The sequence below is a fragment of the Sciurus carolinensis genome, chromosome X (genome assembly GCF_902686445.1).
Source record: "Sciurus carolinensis chromosome X, mSciCar1.2, whole genome shotgun sequence".
Classification (NCBI taxonomy): Eukaryota; Metazoa; Chordata; class Mammalia; order Rodentia; family Sciuridae; genus Sciurus; species Sciurus carolinensis.
Window position 1 is genome coordinate 82,881,577 of NC_062232.1, and position 20,849 is coordinate 82,902,425.

The following is a 20,849-nucleotide window of genomic DNA, read 5'->3' on the forward strand; positions in this document are numbered from 1 at the left end:
CAGTCTTTCAGCTCAGAGGATGCCAGCCTATGATGTCCCTTCTCATTTTTTTTGGGGGGTGCTGGGGATCGAACCCAGGGCCTTGCGCTTACAAGGCAAGCACTCTACCGACTGAGCTATCTCCCCAGCCCCCCTTCTCATTTTTGACAATACCAGTTTAGCACCAAATTACAAATTGTTTCAAGTATATGGATTTTTATGCCCTAATTAAATTATTATAGGTTTCTTGATGGCAGACCTCCTACTATAGTACTTGTATTGGATTCCCCCATGGCTGCTACAGACCTGTAAATTTCCTGCCATCTGATTCCCCTCATCCATTGGCTTCTCTATTTTCATCCCTAAGACTCTCTGGCGCTTTAGGACACTAAATCCTCTGTTCTCTGATTTCCCTTTTCCTTTGTCCTGCTGGGAGAAACTTAAAGAAAATTTGCCCTATTTCTGTCCAGTATTCTTTGCCCTTTAAGGCAATCTCTAGATTCCAACTCTAGTCTTCTTAGAATGAGAGACACTGGAAATGCTGGTAGTCGTGAGCCTGCTGAGGCCCAGTAGCCCCTATCCCACTGAAAGCACAGATCCCCCAAGAATTAATCTGCTGAGGTGGTGCCTCTAAGTGGCCCCCTGAATTCTAGGTAATGCTCAAGGGTCAATTTTCCCTCCAGGAAGCACCAGAATTCTAAAGAAAGGGAGGCCTAGGATCCAACTCTTGGCCCAGCAGGAACAAAGAACAGGTCTAAAAGCCATCTGATCTAAAAGTTCTTGGCATTCTTAGCACCATTCAAAAGCCTCCAGAATCATGTAAAGCTGGGAATAGGGATGAGGTTTCTATGCCATCATAGCCCAAAGAAAAATAGCTCCTAGGTCTCCCAGGAGCTGCTTCTGTAAAAAGTGGTTGGTCTCTACAAAAGGAGAGGAAGGAGAGAGATGAGCAATAAGTGGCTGGTTGGTGGGAAGAAATGAGCAAGGTCCAGATAATCTATACCTAGGGTGGAAGGATGGCTTCCTTCCATAGAATTCTCCGTTTGGGCTGTTAAGAATTCTTAAAAGATATCTAAACACAAAATCAGTTGCCTGGATCTGATTTCTTTTTTCACTGTAAGCTCTGTGAGAACGATGACTTTTGCCTTTTAGTTTGGGGTCTACTCCCTCATCAGCATTATATACAGGTAGGATCTGGACCTGATGTCAAAACAAATTAGATCTCTCTGCAGCCCTCAAGCAGCCAAAGGCTTGAAGAGAATGAAGTGCAGTAAGAAAATGCAGCATGAAACGTGGGGATGATGGCAAGCTCCATTTACATCACTTGGTGGAGGGAATGAGGTAGGTAACTTTAACTATAATTCATGTATAATTCACCCACTTAAAGCATACAATTTAGTGGTCTTAGTACAAAGTTGTGTAGCGATTACCATAATCTGGTTTCAGAACATTTCATCACCCCTAAAAAGAAACCCATATGCATTAAGCACTCACTTCCCACTCTGTAAACAATCTCAAATGTACTTTTCATCTCAATGAATTTGTTTATTCTGGATTGTGTAAGTCCATTTCCTGTTGCCAATAATACCATAGAAAGAGTGAGGAAGAAAAGCAGTTTATTATGGCTCATGGTTTTGGTTGAAGGATGATAGGCCCCATTTGGCAACTTTTAGCTGGCAGAATTCCAAGTTGGCAAAGGGCATCACATAGCAAGAGACAGGTATTCATTTGTTCTCTTTACCTCTTTTTATGAACCTACCAGGATTCAATTATGGGGGCCCGTGCTGGCGATGTAGCACATCACGTAGAGTGCCTGACTCGCATGCTCGTGGCCCGGGTTCGAGTCCCCAGCACTGTGGGATTGCAGAAATAACAAACAAATGAAAACATTTCAATTATGGGGGCCCTACCCTAAAAACTTTAATCCTAATTATTCCCCAAAGACCCCATCTCTAAACACCAGAGTTGGACTTAAGTTTCCATCCCTAGTACCTCATGATGGGCGTTAAATTTCGACACATGAAAACCAGGGAGACAATCAAACCATAGAATGTGAACTTTATGTACATAGAATCATATAATATGGAACCTGTTGTTTCTAGGTTGTTTCACTTAGCATGTTTTCAAGGATCATCCATGTTGTAGTATTATTACTTTGTTCTTTTTATAAGTAATATTCCACCATATAGATCTACCACAAAGAAACAGAACCACCAGGGTCACTCATAGTCTCAAATTCAGGGAAGAGTTGGTGTTGCAGGCTTCACTCTGGAGGCTTTAAGTCAGAATTTCTATATTGCAGTCTGGAGGCAGGATAGGATTCTGTCTTCTGCAGGGGATCTCCGCCTTTTCTCTTAAGGCCTTCAATGGATTGGATGAGGCTCAACCATATTATTCAATATCTGACGACTTTACTGTTAATCACATCTGAAAAATGTCTTCACAATATTTAAACTGGTGTTTGACCAAATGGGCACCATAACCTAGATAAGTTGATACATGAAATTCAATATGACAGGGTTGTTTCTACTTTTCAGCTCTCATCAATAAAGCAACTAACATTTGTGTACAAGTTTTTGCATAAACATGTGTTTTCAATTCACTTGAGTATATGCCTAGAAGTAAAATGCTAGATCATATGGTAACTATGTCTAAATTTTTTAGGAAAAGGCACCAGACTTCCTAAATGGCTGTACCATTTTATATTTCCCCTGGCTGTATATGGGGTTTCTAATTTCTCCACATCCTCAACATCAGTTGAAAACCAGGGACAAACAAACCATAGAATGTGAACTTCATGTACATGGAATCATATAATTTGGGACCTGTTGTTTCTGGGTTTTTTCACTTGGCATTTTTATTATAGCCATCGTACTGGATTTTTATTTACACTTCCCTACAGCTAAATTGATTGTGGGTATGTGTGTAAGTGCACTGGAGTACCAGCTGTCTACATTCATCCAATTATTTCAGTAAATCTTTATTTGTAAAGGTTTATAATTAAAAATAAGGCAAATATCTCTGCTCTCAAGAGTAGTGGACATTTGTTTTTTATTGGAGGGGTGGAGATTGCTCTCCAGCATCTGAACCCTTTTATCTGGGAGAGAGTACTTAGGAATCTTGGGGGAGCAGAGCAGATCGCTCTTGTAGCCAGGGCACAGGCATGCAACTGAGGTTCACTTAATGCAATGATCTCTCTTTTGAATTGGGAGCCAGTAACCCAAAGAAGTGGAAAATTTCTAAAACATCCATGAAAATGTGTATCTCAGTTCTCCCAGTTGGAAAGCATAATTGACCCTGACCCCAGCTGCTATGCTTAAATTCACCCCAATATTTGCCACTTTGCTCTGAGGTCACACCACTCCCAGAAAAATGAGCACAGCAGGTTTATTTCTAAGAAATACAAAAACTATTCCAATTGATGTCTCTGGCTATATGACTCCCCATAAACCTTGCCAAATTTTATTAGAACTGCACTTCAATATAAAACTTTTCCTACCCAAATTTCTTCTTGCCTTCCCTCATCCATAAAGATAAGATTTATATTGCAGTCCTCACAGTTTTCCCAACCTTCCCTATGTTCCACCTTATTTTCTGTCACAGATTTTCCCCTAACAAATCTCTTGCACCCCTTCTTGGTATCTTGCTCCTCAGATGACCTCAGTGTAGCAGGAGCACTGACAGTAACAGTGGCTTCTGTGACATTGACTGTGTAGCCCCGAGTCTGGTTCTCTAGTCCAACTGGCAATACTGTGAGCTTAATACACTTTCAATACATACATATTTCTTCTTAAATAAACCAATCAATTGCTTTTGCTCACAACTGAGAACCCTCCAGATTATACAGGAACAGACAAAACATTCAATTACAATACAACATAAGAGAAGGAGCAGGAGCACATGGGGGAGGAACCTAACCCAGTCTTTGTCTTCCCAAATAAAATACCTACATGCTACCTGGATTTGCTAGCCGACTCTTATCACAAATTTTATAGTACACCCCAAATTGAAAGGCTCATGACCATCTCTCCAATTTACCACTTCTTAAGTCAACAGTTCTGTTAAATTCACATAAAAATCACTTGAAAGCAGATGACAAACCACAAATTCCAGAGCCCCAAACATCAAGCAACACAGGTGCTAAAGATGCTTTTGAAAAACTGTCCTAGGATAGTTCTACAGTCTGTTTCTAGAATAGTTGTATCCATCATCATAGTGGGCATTTCATAAAGATTTACAGGGCTGGGGATATAGCTCAGTTGGTAGAGGGCTTGCCTGTCAAGCACAAGGCCCTGGGTTCAATCCCCAGTGCCACAGATTTACAGCAGCTAACCACTCTATGTCCTGAGCCAGATTTAAAATTGACTTAAGAGTAATCTACACACAAAGGTATGTCTCCCATACCAAAATTCTTGATTTCCTTGATCTGTACACAAAGAACATTACCTCTTACTGTAATTCGGTAAAAATGAAACCTTTTGTACACAGATTTTTTTTTAGTTATAGATGGACACAATGCCTTTATTTTTATGTGGTGCTAAGGATCGAACCCAGTGCCTCACACGTGCTAGGTAAGTGCTCTACCACTGAACTACAACCCAAGTCCCTGATATTCTTTATTAGCCATATTAAGCATTTGTTGGGCCTGGCAGTGCTCAATCTTATAGCAAAAGGAAAGAGATGTTCCAGCAGTGCCAAGACGAGAAGGGACTCTTCCTGTACTGCAGGATGACTCAATGAATGAGGTAAGCATAGAAAGCAAAAGGAAAGATCACCAATCTTTCACCAGATCACCTCCTTATCATTTCCACGTCTCATTCTTGGCTTTAATTCATTAAAAAAATTCCTTTGTTTCCTTAAATAATTATCAAAAACAGCATTCAATGAGAGCTTGTGGCAAGTGAATAGCTTACAAAGATCTAAAATTCAGTCAAGAACTGTTCATAGGTTAATAGGGAGAACAATTCATACTGTTTAGACTTATTTTATGAAGGACAATTATTAAATTAAGAAAGTATTATGCTTTGAAATACAAGTCAATAAGCAGAAAGACTAAAAAAGGACTGTTTTAATATGCTGAATAGGCAAATTTAACACATTTGTGAAATATAATTAACTGGCTCTTGTACAAACTGGAACGAACTAAAGAGTTCTTCAGTTTAAATAATATTAATGCTAACATTTATTGAGTGATTAGTAAGTGGGAGGTACTGTTGTAAGACCTTTATGAACCAATTTAATACTTGCAAAGCCCTATGAGATAGGAGCTATGTTCATCTCCAATTTCCTGTTAGGTAAGGAAATTGAAACACAGAAAAGTTAAGACTTGTCCAGGCTAAAGTAGCTCAGATAGTAGGGCTGATATCTGAATGGAGGGAGTCAGGTTTTGGTGCCTGAGCCCTAATCATTTAGAACAGCAAACAAATTGAAAATTCAACGACATGGAAATTTTAGGAATTGGTTTGATAATTCCAAGGATACCAGACAGAGGATATATCTATATTTGTGAAATTCATATCTGAGCTATGTCACCTAACTGGTTTCCTTACTCTTAGTTTCTAGATCCTGCGCCTTCCCACCTTATGAAGAATCCTAGTGTACTGTGCACAGTGGTGCAAACCTGTAATCCCCTTAGCTTGGGAGGCTGAGGCAGAAGGATCACAGGTACAAAGCCAGTCTCAGCAACTTAGCGAGGCCCTGTGTCAAAAACTAAAAAGGGCTGAGCGTGTGGTTCAGTGGTTAAATGCCATGGGTTCAATCCCTGGCACCAAAAAAACAAAAACAAAAACCTAAAATAACTTATGTCACTCCTTCGAACAAAAGCTTCCATGGGCTCTCTTCTGTCCATCTAACAGATCTTGAACTTAAATGTGTTTATGATTAAACACCTAGGGAGCTTGCTTAAAATACTGACTTCTAGGCTCCAACATAGAATATTTGATTTAGCAGGTTGAGGTGCCCCTGGAAATCTGTGTTTAAGCAAGCTTTGCAAAACATTGGCCTACGTGGACAACTAAAACTCTCTGTGCTAGCATTCAAGATCGTCTATAATCTGCCCCACACCCAACTAACTCCTAGTATGAATGCTCTATTTTAGAATGGTTATTGTCCCCAAACTTCTCAAATACAGGCGTTTCCCACTCCAAGCCTTTGTGTGCCCCTTCCAACCCATCTGAAATAATTTCCTGCCTTCCTTCCTCCTATCCAAACATTCATACCTCCCTCTAGGTCAAGTCCAAGTTTTACCTATTCTGGAAGATTCTAAATTCTCAGCCCAGAGGATATTTTTTTTTTCCTAAACAATTAAGCCTCTAGTGTCTGACCCCATTAATTTTGGTGTTTATCTGTCTCAAGAATGTATGCCTTGCTCTTCAATTAGACCAATGGCTTTCCAAGGGCAGCCAGAACTGTGCTACCCACATTATAGAAAGTTCTGATGGAGGGGCTGGGGTTGTGGCTCAGTGGTACAGCACTTGCCTAGCACATGTGAGGCACTGGGTTCCATCCTCAGCACCACATAAAAATAAATAAATAAAACAAAGGTATCATGTCCATCTACAACTAAAGTTCTAATTGATAGGGAAGAGTGTGCTATGGCTGTCACAGCTCCAATTATCTGTTTATATACTCACCCTATGAACACTGCTTGCTCTAAACTTAAATATATATCCTGAGCATAAAAATGATGAACTTTCTTTTAAAACTCCAATTCTTATTTCCAGGAAAAGGAGCTCAGATGTCTCAAATGTAAATATCACTCAGTATTTCTAATCAAGTCTCAAAGCCCTTGATTTTTCTCAATACTCACCCTCCTTGACCCCCTGCTGCACCTGGCATTATGTAGACTAACTTCCCTCTCCTACTCAAAAATTGTCCCAGCTATCCCACTCTTTGGTGTTGGGAAGAAATAAATAAAATCAGGGGCTGGGGCTGTAGCTCAGTGGTAGAGTGCTTGCCTAGCACTTGTAGGACCCTGGGTTCAATCATCAGCACCACTTAAACATAAATAAAATAAAGGTACTGTGTCCATTGACAACTAAAAAAATGTGTGTGTGTGTGTATGTGGAGGGAGGGAGAGGGGGAGAGGGGGAGAGGAAGAGAGGGAGAGGGGGAGAGGGAGAGAGGGAGAGGGAGGAAGAGGAAGAGGGAGAGGGAGGGAGAGGGAGAGAGAGAGAGAGAGAAACCAGAATCAGCATACTAGCAATATAGCCACATAAATGTTTGTAGCAGTGCAATTCACAATAGCCAAGCTATGGAACCAGCCTAGGTTCCATACACACACATACACACACACACACAGTTATGGTTTAGATATGAGGTGTCCCCAGAAACCTCATCTGTGAGATGATGCAGGAACATTCAGAGGTGAAATAGTTACATGATGAGAGCTGCAACTCAACCAGTGGATAAGAATTAAGTGGGTGGTCATTGTAGGGTGTGACTGGAGGAGATGGGTCATTGGGAGCATGCCTTTGGGATTTATATTTTGTCCCTGGTGAACAGAATGCTCTCCTTCCTTATTGCCATGTCCTGAGCTGCTTTCCTGTGCCACACCCTTCCACCAAGATGTTTTGCCTCACCTCTGGCCCAGAGCTACACGGTAAGTGGTCCATGGTCCAAGATCTTTGAAACCATGAGCCAAATAAACTTTTCCTCCTGTAATTGTTCCTGTCAAGTCTTTTGGGTACAGTGATGAAAAAGTTGACTAAAACATGCACAATGGCATTTTACTCAGTCATAAAGAAGAATGTTATCATGGCACTTGCTGGTAAACAGATGGAATTAGAGAACAGAACAGAACATCATGTCAAGTAAAATAAGCCAGACTCAGAAAGTCAAGGGTCAAATGTTTTCTCTCATATTCAGATGCTAGAGCAAAATAAAGAAAAAAAGGAGGGGATTCCATGAAAATTGGAAGGAGATCAGTGGAGTGTGTGTTGGGGTAGGGGGGAGATTTAGGGGCAGAAAGGAGGGACATGAAAAGGGAGGAACTGCAGAATGAAATTGACTAAATTATGCTATTTACATATATGAATATATCAGTGAATTACATTTATGTGTTATAAAGCACCAATTAAAGAGAATAAATAAATAGAAAGAATACCTGTAGGGTAGGGGAAGGGGAATATAGGGAGAGAGGAAAGGAGGGAAAGAGGAGACACCAGGCACTAAAACGGACCAAATTTTATTCCATGCATGTATGATTATGTCAAAGTGAATCCCACTATTATGTATAACTATAAGGCATTGATAAAAACGTTTTAAAATTGTCCTCTTTGCATCCATGAAGCTGTAACAAAAGAATGATCATCATTAACTTACTGATAGTTTATTTACCCTGTGCTACACACCATGGTAAACACTTTATATACCTCAACAACCACATTAGGGGGCTGGGGAGATAGCTCAGTCGGTAGAGTGCTTGCCTTGCAAGCACAAAGCCCTGGGTTCGATCCCCAGCACCGCAAAAAAAAAAAAAAAAAAAAAACCACATTAGGAAAATACTATTACAGGTTGAGCATAACTGATCTGAAATCCAAAATGTTTTGAAATTTGAACCTTTTTAAGCACAAGAAGTACTTTGGATTTTGAAGCATTTTGGATATTTTTTAAATCAGTACTTCATATTTATACCTGACAGTGGAATCCATTTTGACATAAAAGCATGGAATATATCTTGTTCTAATTCTGTCCCCAGAACCTCCTCTTCCCCTCCCCTCCCCCTACCTGCTGATTCCTTCCCTCTATTGATCTTTCTGCCATTTATCCAGTTATTTTTTAAATTAATTTCTTATGACTGTACATGATGGTGAGATTCACTGTGGCATATTCATACAGGAATGTTATGTCGGATTCTCCATTGTCTTTCCTATTCCTATCCCCTCTCTTTTCCCTTCATTCCCCATTGTCTACTCCATTGAACTTCTATTCTTTTTTTTTTTTAAACCCTCACTCCCTTATTGTGGATTAGCTTCCACGTATAAGAGAAAACATTCAACTTTTGGCTTTTGGGGACTGGATTATTTCACTTAGCATGGTAGGATTTTGGATTTTCAAATTAGGGATGCTGAACCAGTAAAGTCTATGCAGATATGCCAAAATCTGGAAAACTAATTTAAAACACTTCTTGTCCTATACATTTCAGATAAGGAATACTCGGCCTATATTATCACCATTTTACAGAAGAGGTACCTGAAATTCAAAGACATTAATTGACATATTCAAGGTCACTGAGTTAGTGGTGCTAGAACTAGAACCTAAATCTCTTTCAAGGCTCTTCTCATGAATCATTACGAGATCAAATGCATAAAATAGGTGGGTCAGACCATTAATTTCAACATCAAAGAACAGAAACAATCTATTCAAAAGAGCCTTCTTTTTCTATTTTGAAAACTTATCTCAATACCCCTCTAGTAGATTTCTTAAAAATATTTTTTAGTTATCAATGGACCTTTATTTTACTTATTTATATGTGGTGCTCTGAATCAAACCCAGTGCGTCGCACATGCCAGGAAAGCACAACACCACTGAGCCACAACCCCCGCCCCCTCTGGTAGATTTTTAAAGTTGTAACACCCTAGGGAATTTAAAGGCAATTACCAAGTAATTGAGAAAAAAAAGTAACCACAGTAGGTCCAGGAGAACAGAGACCACGTACTGCTTTCCATTTTCCAGAATTCTGTTTTCTCCTAAACACCCTGTAGGCCCTTTACATTAAAATCTGTGTCGTTCAGAACTTAGAATTTCTGTCCAAGCACTTTGCCAATGGTCCATTTCAAATACACCAGAGACCACTTAGAGCTTTTTGGTTTGCTGGGCTGGTCTTTATGTTTGCAGCTGCTGCCAGAGCTAGTCAAACATAACTGAGAAGTGCTAGAGGGACTCAGCTTTAGGTTGGAACAGTCACCTGCTTACTACAGTTTTATGTTACCCTGTTTACTTATACCCTGAAAGCAGGTCAAACTCAGTATTCCTGGCCAGTAGACAGAAAGGGAGGATGTGGAAAAAAGTATATAGCAATCTTGCCCCCTGCTTTCCTATAAAAGAGATGATTAACCTTATTGATTCCATGAACTCACCAGGCTCCCATAAAGTGTTATGAGCTACACAGGACCTAGCTACTGGAGAGTGCTAGGAGATAGCTAGACTTTGTGTAGTTCATAACACATTATGGGAATGTGGCTAATAACTGTGCAAATCTTCAGATTTTGAAGCCTCTAATACTTAGGTTAATGAAGAATAAGAAAAACTGGCTTCTTGTCCTAGTTCTGCAACTGATTATTTAGTGAGAATTTTTCTTCCTTTTACAACCTATACATGTGTCGTAAACATTAGATTTATGCATGTTCAGTGAACGTGAAAATCTAAATTTTTCCTTATACTATCTATGCATGTACCATAAACAATATCCTATGATATATTTGTGTTTTTATATTTTACACAAATGTTACTATACAGAATTTTCTGCATTTTTTCTTCAACAATGTAGTTTCAACACATTTTACTCTGGTTCTATATTGCTACACACAGCTATAATTCATTTTACCAGTTTTATGGAATCCCATAAGATGAATACACGATAATTTATGTATTCATTCTATTGACAGTCACTTAGGTTGCTTTCAATGTTTTACTACAGTAAACAAAATTCTTCAGTGAACACTGATATATGCATGTGTATCCTTATGCCCATTTGGGAGAGTTTCTCTTGGTTAAAAATCTAGGAATGATATTACTTGTCATTAAGGCATACCTAAGTTCAGCTTTAGTAGATACTGCCAAATAGCTTTTTTTTTAAGAAGTGTTTTTTAAATAAATTATTATTTTTTAGTTGTGGGTTGACTCAATACCTTTATTTTTATGTGGTGCTGAGGATTGAGTGCTCTACCACTAAGCCACAACCCCAGCCCTCAGGCAGAAGTGTTTAATTGCAGAAATTTGACCAAGGTCCCATAGAGTTTGGGGTAGAGCTGGGCAGGTGAGACAGGCAGGAGAGGGCCGAGGGAGTATGTCCAGGCTAGCACCTCAAAGTTGTGAGAGGATGTTGGGGTCCAAGCTACAGTTTAGGCCTGTGCCGTCCGGTTCCACATTAAGGGCCTTCACTCTACCATCCTCTATCACCATGGAGAACCTCTTGAGCCGGCAATTCCCAAAAAGAGGCACCAGCAAATCATCTAGTAATAAATCTGTCTCTTTCCCAAAGGCCTCAGTGGGGTCAGCCAGAAGCCAAACTTACCTTCTCCTTGTAGGATCGTTCCCACTCTCCAGTCACAAAGACATTGTTCACACTCACATGCCACCACCTACAACCCCTTGGCCTTTAGAGCCCCCACCTGCTCCATGAACCTGGGCAAGTGGGTCTTAGAACAGCCAGGGGTAAATGCCAGGGACTCCGAATAATACACCCTTCTTGCCCTTGAACAGTTCCGCCAGGTTCACCTTGTTCCCAGGCTCCCCTTTAAACACCTCCACAGAGGGGAAAGCATCTCCTAACTTGATTGGGGCTGCTGAAACTGCAGACCCCTCCACACACCCACCTTCTTCCTCCTTCCAGCCGTTGTCTTGCTTCTGCTGCCGCAGACTCAGCAGCAGCCACACTAGTGAGCATGGAGCAGGCTCTGTGTCCCACGTCTCTGCCAAAGAGCTTTCCAATTTACATTACCACCAGTAGTATACAAAACATCCAATCTTTCATCAGTACTTTTTTTTTTTTTTTTTTGCGGTGCTGGGGATTGAACCCAGGGCCTTGTGCTTGCAAGGCAAACACTCTACCAACTGAGCTATCTCCCCAGCCCAGTACTTTTTTTTAAAATTCCACTTCACTCTGATGGGCATGGAATAGTATCTCATTGTGGTTTTAATTTCCCTGATTACTAATAAGGCAGAAAACATTTCATAGATTATCACCTGATTTTTTTTCCTAGTCCTGTAGATTGGATCCAGGCCCTCATGCATTTTAGGCAAGTGCTCTACCACTGAGCTCTGCCCCCAGCACTATTTTTTTTTTAATTTTGTAACAGGGTATCACTAAATTGCCCAGCCTGGGCTCAAACTCGAAATCCTCCTGCCTCAGCCTCCCAAGTAGCTGGCATTCAAGGTGTGTGCCACCAAGCTCTGACCAATATGCTTTCTTAAAGGAGTATGAGGGACAAGAAAGAGTTGAGAGGAAGGTGGTGAGTAGGTAATGACTATGGGGTGATTTTTCAGGTTCTAGCTGAAAGATCATGCAATGTTAGTGTCAAGGAACTCAGAATGGCAAATGCTTTTTTTACCCAGCATCAAACAGACAGAACTTTCTACCTTTAGTCTGTAATAGCAAAACTGTAACACTGTTTAGAGTACTGCTTCTCAAACTTTAATATGCACATGAATCACTTGGGGATCTTGTCCAATACACAGATTCTGACTCAAAAAGTAAGGTGAAGCCTGTGAGTCTACATTTTTAACAAGTTTCTGGATGCTGCAGATCTGAGAGTTCAGAACATGAGCTATGGAGTAAGACTGAATCTCAACTCCAATTCTGCTTTTTCTCAGCTGTGAAATCGGTAGCAGGTTATTTAATCTGAGCCTTTGTTTCCTCGCCTACAAGAGGAAGATAAATTACTTACTTCATTGGGTTGCTGTGGAGGTTAAGTGAAATAATGCACATAAAACATGCTTAGTACAGTGCATGGAAAGAGCAAGTAATTAATAAATGCTAGTTATTATTAATATTCCATGAACTGGCACTCCCAAATGTCAATGATTCTCTGAAGACTGTAGTTCATAATGATCATCTGAAAGCACTAAAAGAGCCTAGATAAATCAGAGAGACAGACTGAATCATATTTAGTCATATTTTGTTAGGTTTATTTCATTGTATTCTACTTCTTTGAAAATTGAGACCTCATCTGTTATCAGTCCGGTTCCCACCAGGAAACAGATGGCATACTCAAATTAGCATAATTAGTAGAAAGTTTAACAAAAGGACTATCTACAAAGGTGTGAGCAGAATGTAGGAAAACCAAGGAGAGAGAGTGCAGTGAGTTGGGGCTGTTACCACTCTAGGATGAAGAGAGGGAACTGGTGTTGTACAATAAAAAAAGGAGATTGTGGTATAGAAAGAAAAGCTATGACCTTTATAGTTAAGGGACAGTAGCCAGCCTGAGGCAATCCTGCAAGAAGTAAGCCAAGAATAAACACTCTGACCTCAGTTTCTTCCCCTCCTTTGAAGTCCTGCCAGGGATCTCCATTACTCAAATCTACCAGAAGCCAGGAAGAGACTCACTGATGTAATCCATATAGGTTAGCCTCCCTGGGCAGAGAACAAAAGGGTGGTAAATTAATCAGGAGCCTGGTAAAATATCTGGTACACCACCTATTTTACATATATTCAAACAAAATACATTCAAATCAGAACACTGTATTCCTTTGACCAAGCCAAGAGAGAACAGACTACTATTTTAGACAATGCTCAACTCACTAAATAAGGACCAATAATTTCCAAGGTATCTCCCCACTGGATGTCCTATAATCGTCCAAAATTCAACACAACTATAACTGAAATTCATCTTCCTCTAGGACCAATAACTTCCCCATTACTACCTTGGGTAGCCCTTGAATATGCCAATCTCTCAGCCTACAATATCCTTCCATTTTCTCTCAGAGTATTTAAATTCTACTTATCTCTTATGTCCAACTAAAATACTTCTCCATTTTCCATGAGGTCTTCCCCAACAGCTACTGATTTCCCTAGTCTATGAATCCCCATTGCTAATAATTCAGTCACTATTATTTTTTAAAAATTTTAGTTATAGATGAACACAAAACCTTTATTTTATTTATCTATTTTTATTTGGTGCTGAGGATTTTTTTTTTTTTTTTTTTTTTTACGTTTACATAGGGTAATGATGTTTATTATATTTTTCCCCTCCCCCCCACCCCTCCCACCCCTCCCACCCCTCTTTTCCCTCTACACAGTCCTTCTTTCCTTCATTCTTACTGCTCTCCTTAGCCTAACTCTAAACCTAACCCTAAACCTAATGCTAGCCCATCCCACCCCCCATTATATGTCCTCATCCGCTTATCAGCGAGATCATTCGTCCTTTAGTTTTTTGAGATTGGCTTATCTCACTTAGCATGATATTCTCCAATTTCGACCATTTGCCTACAAATGCCATAATTTTATCATTCTTCATTGCGGAGTAATATTCCATTGTATAAATATGCCACAGTTTCTTTATCCATTCATCAACTGAAGGGCATCTAGGTTGGTTCCACAATCTGGCTATGGTGAATTGAGCAGCAATGAACATTGATGTGGCTGTATCTCTGTAGTATGCTGATTTTAAGTCCTTTGGGTATAGGCCAAGGAGTGGGATAGCTGGGTCAAATGGTGTTTCCATTCCAAGCTTTCTGAGGAATCTCCACACTGCTTTCCAGAGTGGTTGCACTAATTTGCAACCCCACCAGCAATGTATGAGTGTTCCTTTTTCACCACATCCTCGCCAACACCTATTGTTGCTTGTATTCTTGATAATCGCCATTCTAATTGGGGTGAGATGAAATCTTAGGGTAGTTTTGATTTGCATTTCCCTTATTACTAGGGATGTTGAACATTTTTTCATATATCTGGTGATAACTTGTACATCTTCTTCTGTGAAGTGTCTGTTCATTTCCTTAGCCCATTTGTTGATTGGATTATTTGTATTCTTCGTGTAGAGTTTTTTGAGTTCTTTATAGATTCTGGAAATTAGCGCTCTATCTGAGGTATGGTTGGCAAAGATATTCTCCCACTCTGTAGGCTCTCTCTTCACATTTCTGATAGTTTCCTTTGCTGAGAGAAAGCTTTTTAGTTTGAATCTATCCCAGTTGTTGATTCTTGCTTTTATTTCTTGTGCTATGGGAGTCCTGTTAAGGAAATCTGATCCTAAGCCAACAAGTTGAAGATTTGGACCTACTTTTTCTTCTATAAGATGCAGGGTCTCTGGTCTGATTCCGAGGTCCTTGATCCATTTTGAGTTGAGTTTTGTGTAGGGTGAGAGATAGGGGTTTAGTTTCATTCTATTGCATATAGTTTTCCAGTTTTCCCAGCACCATTTGTTGAAGAGGCTATCTTTTCTCCATTGCATATTGTTGGAACCTTTGTCTAGTATGAGAAAATTGTATTTATTTGGGTTTGTGTCCATGTCCTCTATTCTGTACCATTGATCTACCTGTCTATTTTGGTACCAATACCATGCCGTTTTTGTTACTATTGCTTTGTAGTAGAGTTGAAGATCTGGTATTGCAATACCCCCTGCTTCGCTCTTGCTACTGAGGATTGCTTTAGCTATTCTAGGTTTTTTATTCTTCCAGATGAATTTCATAATTGCTTGCTCTATTTCTGCGAGGTACATCATTGGGATTTTAATTGGAATTGCATTGAATCTGTATAGAACTTTAGGTAGTATAGCCATTTTGACGATATTAATTCTGCCTATCCAGGAACATGGGAGATCTTTCCATCTTCTAAGGTTTTCTTGAATTTCTTTCTTTAGTGTTCTGTAGTTCTCATTGTAGAGGTCTTTCACCTCTTTTGTGAGATTGATTCCCAAGTATTTTATTTTTTTCGATGCTATTGTGAATGGGGTAGTTTTCCTAATTTCTCTTTCTGAAGATTCATCACTTATGTATAAAAATGCATTGGATTTATGAGCATTGATCTTGTAACCTGCTACTTTACTGAATTCACTTATGAGTTCTAAAAGTTTTCTGGTGGAATTTCCAGGTTCCTCTGGTGCTGAGGATTAAACCCAGTGCCTCACACATGCCAGGCAAGTGCTCTACCACTGAGTCACACAACCCTAGCCCTTTAGCCACTACTATTGGCTACTACTGTTTTTTAACTGGTTTGTGTATACACACCATCATACTAACCTGATACTACACTTCTTAAAGAACTATGTCTTAACTTTTTCTCCTTGATGAGACCAAGCATCTTGAGAGTTATTGCATATAATAAGTATAAAATAAATACCTGAGGAATGAAGATAGGGAAAGAATAGTAGAGGACCAAATACCCAATCTCATTTTTCCATGAGAACTTTTCTCAGAAAAAGCCTAGTGCTGCTCTGAGAACCTGCCTGGCCTTAGGTGGAAATACACAGGCTCAAAGAACAGTTTTGCCTCCCATCTGTCTATTTTAAAAACACTCTTCTAAATAAACCTTGAATTAAATAGAGAATCAAAACAAATTACAAACATTTGAAATTATAAACAGGGAACCCAGCACCCATCAAAATCCATGATGTGAAGGCTCAGTGGTAGTGCTTGCCTAGCATGAATGAGGCCCTGTCTTCACCCACAGCACAGAAGGGAAAAAAAGTTAAAAACCCATGATATACAGCTAAAATGGTACTCATAAGAAAGTTACAGTATTAAATTCACTTATTTACTCTGATATATTCAAATATATTTTGACTGACAATACATGAATTATTCTGACTGACAATAAATGAAATAAACAATCAACTTGAGAATATGATAAATAACAAAAAGTATACCCAAAGTCCAATGAAGGAATAGTTTTTTTAAAAAAAATCAATGACCATGGGACTGGGGATACAGGTCAAAGGTAGAGCATGTACTTTACACACCCTACTCTAGTCAAACATTACAGGAAAATCTGCCCATTCTCTTCAATATCAGCTGTACCAGAGATTCCAATTTCTGGCCTCACATGGCAGAGCTAGGCAGGGTTGGTAGGCCCTTAGCCCTCCCTGTAAAGTTGGTGTCAACAGGATCAATAGAAGTGGACTTCTTCCTGCCTTCCCCAGTGGAACAAGGCTATGGTAGGCAGTGCTAGTTGGCGTTCTACTTTCCCCACTGGGGTAGTATCAGTGGGACCATGCCCACCTGACAGCAATGAGGCAGTACGGTCCACATTCTATTCCCCATTCTTTTACCTGGCATTTGGAGAGAGCCAATCAGGGAGTCAAACTTCTACCTCTTCCACCTCCAGTGGCTACAAGGTGGAAAAAGACAGATTACATAGCACACTGTTTCTCCCAAATCCTATGTCAAGAAAGCCTAAGAGGGAGCACAATTTCCAACTTGAGCCAGAAGCAACAAGCTGATCCAAGTAGTACTATACTTTTGCCAGGAAGGTGTCAGTAGGTACAATTGGCAGAGAAACTTTCACTTCCATCCATTGAAACAACACAGTGAGGTAGTACTTCACTTTTACCAGGGTCAGCAGAGTCCAAGAGAGCTGTATATTTACCCCAACATAAACCCACGCAGCACAACACATCTAAACAGGATGACTGCATGCAAAAAAGGAAGAAGAAATAAAATGCAGTCTTATAATACCCCAAATATTCAAAATACAATTAAAAAATCACTCATTATTACCAAGAACCACAAAAATCTCAACTTGAATAATAACAAAAATCAAAAAACTAAAAATGTTTCAATAAGCAATTTAAAATATGCTTGAAGTAAATGAAAACAATAAAAGGGTCAGTAAAGAAATAGGACATATAAAAATAGCCAAATTTTTAAAAAATAACCAAATGGAAATTTTGGAATTAAAAAAGTGTAATAAAAACTTTAAAACTCATTGGATGAGCTATAACACAATGAACATAAACAGGGGAAAGAATCATTGAACTTGAAGATAGAACAATGGAAACAACCCAATCTGAACAGAACAGAAAATATACTAAGAAATGAACAGAGCTTGTGTCCTGTGGAACAATGAAAAATAGAACATCTATATCACTGGAGCTCCAAAAGAAGAGAAGAAAGACTATGGGGTTGAAAAGTATTTGAAGAAATAATGGTTAAAAACTTCCCCAAAGTTAAAATATTAACACAAGTAGACTGTAATACGTTACTTAAATATAATAACTAGAACAGCCAACAACAAAAAAAAAACTATATAAAAATACGCTCAAAGTCTGTATGGATAAATCAAAATAAATTTTTTTTTTAAAAAAGGGGTCTTATAATTCCAGCAACTCAGGAGATTGAGGCAGGAGGATAGAGAGCTTGAAGCCAGCCTCAGCAACTTAGCAAGGCCCTACACAACTTCGTGAGACCCTATCTCTAAATAAAATATGAAAAGGGCTGAGGATTTGACTCAGTGGTTAAACACCCCCGGCTTTAATCCCAGGTATGGGGGTAGGGGGGTGATGGGGGGATGAGGCCTTGCTATGTTGCCCAGGTTGGCATGAATTCCTGGGCTCAAGTGATTCTCCCACCATAACTTCCTGAGTAGGTGGAACTATAGCCACAAACCACTGTGCCTGGCCAAAATGGAATTCTTAAAAAGGCTCAAGTAACACTCAGTAAGGCAGGAAAAAATGAAAACAAACAAAAAATAGATGGAACAAACAGAAAACAAACAAAATGGCAGACATAAGCCTTAACATATCAATGATTATATTAAATGTAAAAGACCTAAATAGATCAATCATAAGACAAATGAATAGAGTAGTTAAGAAATGACTGAAACATGATCTTTATAAGAAAGCTATAAAATATAATGGCACAGGCAGGTTGAAAATAAAAGGATATGAAAAGGTATCTTTTGATTTTGTGGGCATGGTTATCAGTTAGACCTCAAAATAAAGAAAATTACCAGAGCCTTATATGGTTGGTGCATGTAATCCACCCATCAACAGGTTTAAAACTACAAACCACATGATCATATCAAGTGATGTAGAAAAAGCATCTGTCTAAATTCCTTAAAAAACAAGCAGAAATGGTCATAACCAACTTTGTCAGAACTCTAGAAAACAAAGGTTACAACAGCCAAGTGAATGAAACAAAAAAGGGAAGCTACAAAATGGTAGAAGAGCTTTGTGGTATTCTTATCTTTAGTTCACTTCTTCCTTCATTCGGTAGTGGTCTTAAAAGATGGTGGTCTGCATTCCTAGTGTGGGACCCTAGTCCTTGGTCAAAGAGAAAACAGAACAGACTTTGTTGATAAATTATTATGTAGGTCTATTCTAACCTGTCTGGGGCTAGCTGAAGAATGTATGCAAGGTACCTAGTTCTGTTGTTCATTCAGGATGGAAAAGTGAGGATAATTGCTTGAAAATATCATAAGGCAAAACAACAACAACAAAAAACAAAAAAACCTCACAATGCGGCTGCTTGGGGCAAAGATGACACTGGAATCATACAACATACTGCCTAAAATTCAGGAGAAAAAGCCACACACATAAGGCAGCATGTGTACTCAGAGAAGATATGAGAAGACCCTAAACATTTGCCTTTGACTGATCTTCAGGTTCAATGCAAGCAGAAAGCAAAGGCCAAGACAAAGTTGGAAATAGTTTGCATAAAGACTGAAGGAGTCCTCCATCACAGACCCAAGGAGAGGTGGGATTTTTGTTGTTTCTATCAGTTCTTTGTGTTTAAGGAAATCTGTGTCAAAATATGCCAAGACAAGCTAAAAGAACAGAGACTTCAGTGATAACACACAGGGATTACAAATTTTGCAAAAATAATTTGGAGAATTCACTAAATAAACAGATGACTACAGCTCTCAAAAGGAAAAAAAAAAAACCTGAGGGAATGGGAAAGTCTGATTATCAGAGTTATTACAATAAAACATTTAAATATCTAGTTCTCAACAACAACAACAACAAAAATCACCAGGCATGCAACGAAACAGGAAACCATGATCCATTTGAAGGGGAAAAAAAATGAAGTGATAGAAACCAACCCTGAGGAAGCCCAAACATTGGACTTTAAATCAATTGTCCCAAATATGCTCAAAAGAACCAAATAAAAATTCTAGTACTAAAAAGTAAAAACAACTGAAATTTTAAAATTCACTAGAGGATTTCAACAGCAAATTTGAACAAGCAAAAGAATCAGTTAGCATGAACATAGGAGGAGATTAAAATTATCAACTTTAAATATTCATACATGTACACAATATAACAATATAATTTGGCCAATACCACTCCCTAGTATTTCCCCTTTCCCTCTCTTCTCTCTCGCTGGACCCCATATTCTATTAATCTCCCTTTGAATTTTATGAGATCCCACCCACTTTTTTTCCCCTCTCTACCTTCCACATGAGAATGCACATGTCCTTAACTTAACTGAGTTTGGTTTATTTTGCTTAACATAATATTCCCAAGTTCCATCAATTTTCCTGCAAATGACATAATTTCCTTCCTTATAAATGAATAAAACTCTATTGTACATATGTACCATATTTTCTTTATTCATTCATTTATTGATGGACACATAGACTGGTTTCACAGTTTGGCTATTGTGAATTGTGCTGCTATAAATCATGGGTATACATGTATCACTGTAAAACGATGACTTCATACTTCAGGATAAATACTGAGGAATGGTACAGCTGGGTCATATGGTGGTTTCATGCCTAGTCTTTTGATGAACCTCCATATTGGAATTATATATTTAAAGTGGTGAAAGAAAAAAGTCAACCAAGAATTATGTATCCAGAAGAACTTCAAAAATGGGGCAAATAAGGCATTCCCAGCTTTAAAAAAAAGCTGAAGGAGTTCACTACCAGTAGACCTGCCCTATGAGAAATGCTAAATAGCACCCTTCAAGTCAAAACAAAAGGATACTAGATAGCAACTTCAAATCATATGAAGAAATAAATGTCTCCAGTAAAGGAAACTACATAAATAAACATAAAATTAGTATTACTGCATTTCTGGTTTATGATTTCATTTTATTTCCTACATGATTTAAAAGACAAATGCATAAAATAATTCTAAATCTATATTATAAGCATATGACATACAAAAATATGTAGGTCATGATAACAAAGTGAGGGTGCAGCTGCAAAGGAGAAGAATTTTTATATGCGATTGAAATTAAGTTGATATGAATTTGAAATAGTTTTATAAATT

At 38.8% G+C, this 20,849-nt stretch overlaps 1 protein-coding gene and 1 pseudogene across 1 annotated transcript in view; both read right to left on the bottom strand.

Annotated features, from left to right (window-relative positions):
• Nucleotides 1–10,790: 10,790 nt before the first annotated feature.
• Nucleotides 10,791–11,637, bottom strand: LOC124971563 (peroxiredoxin-5, mitochondrial-like; annotated as a pseudogene).
• A 436-nt stretch (nt 11,638–12,073) lies between these two features.
• Nucleotides 12,074–20,849, bottom strand: part of Trmt2b (tRNA methyltransferase 2 homolog B) — a 79,830-nt gene continuing 71,054 nt past the window's right edge. Inside the window, exons 16-17 of the transcript XR_007106373.1 lie at nt 16,905–16,963; nt 12,074–13,273 (exon numbers count right to left, since the gene is read on the bottom strand). The gene's annotated coding sequence lies outside the window, so the exon portion shown is untranslated. The remainder of the gene's footprint in view (nt 13,274–16,904; nt 16,964–20,849) is intronic.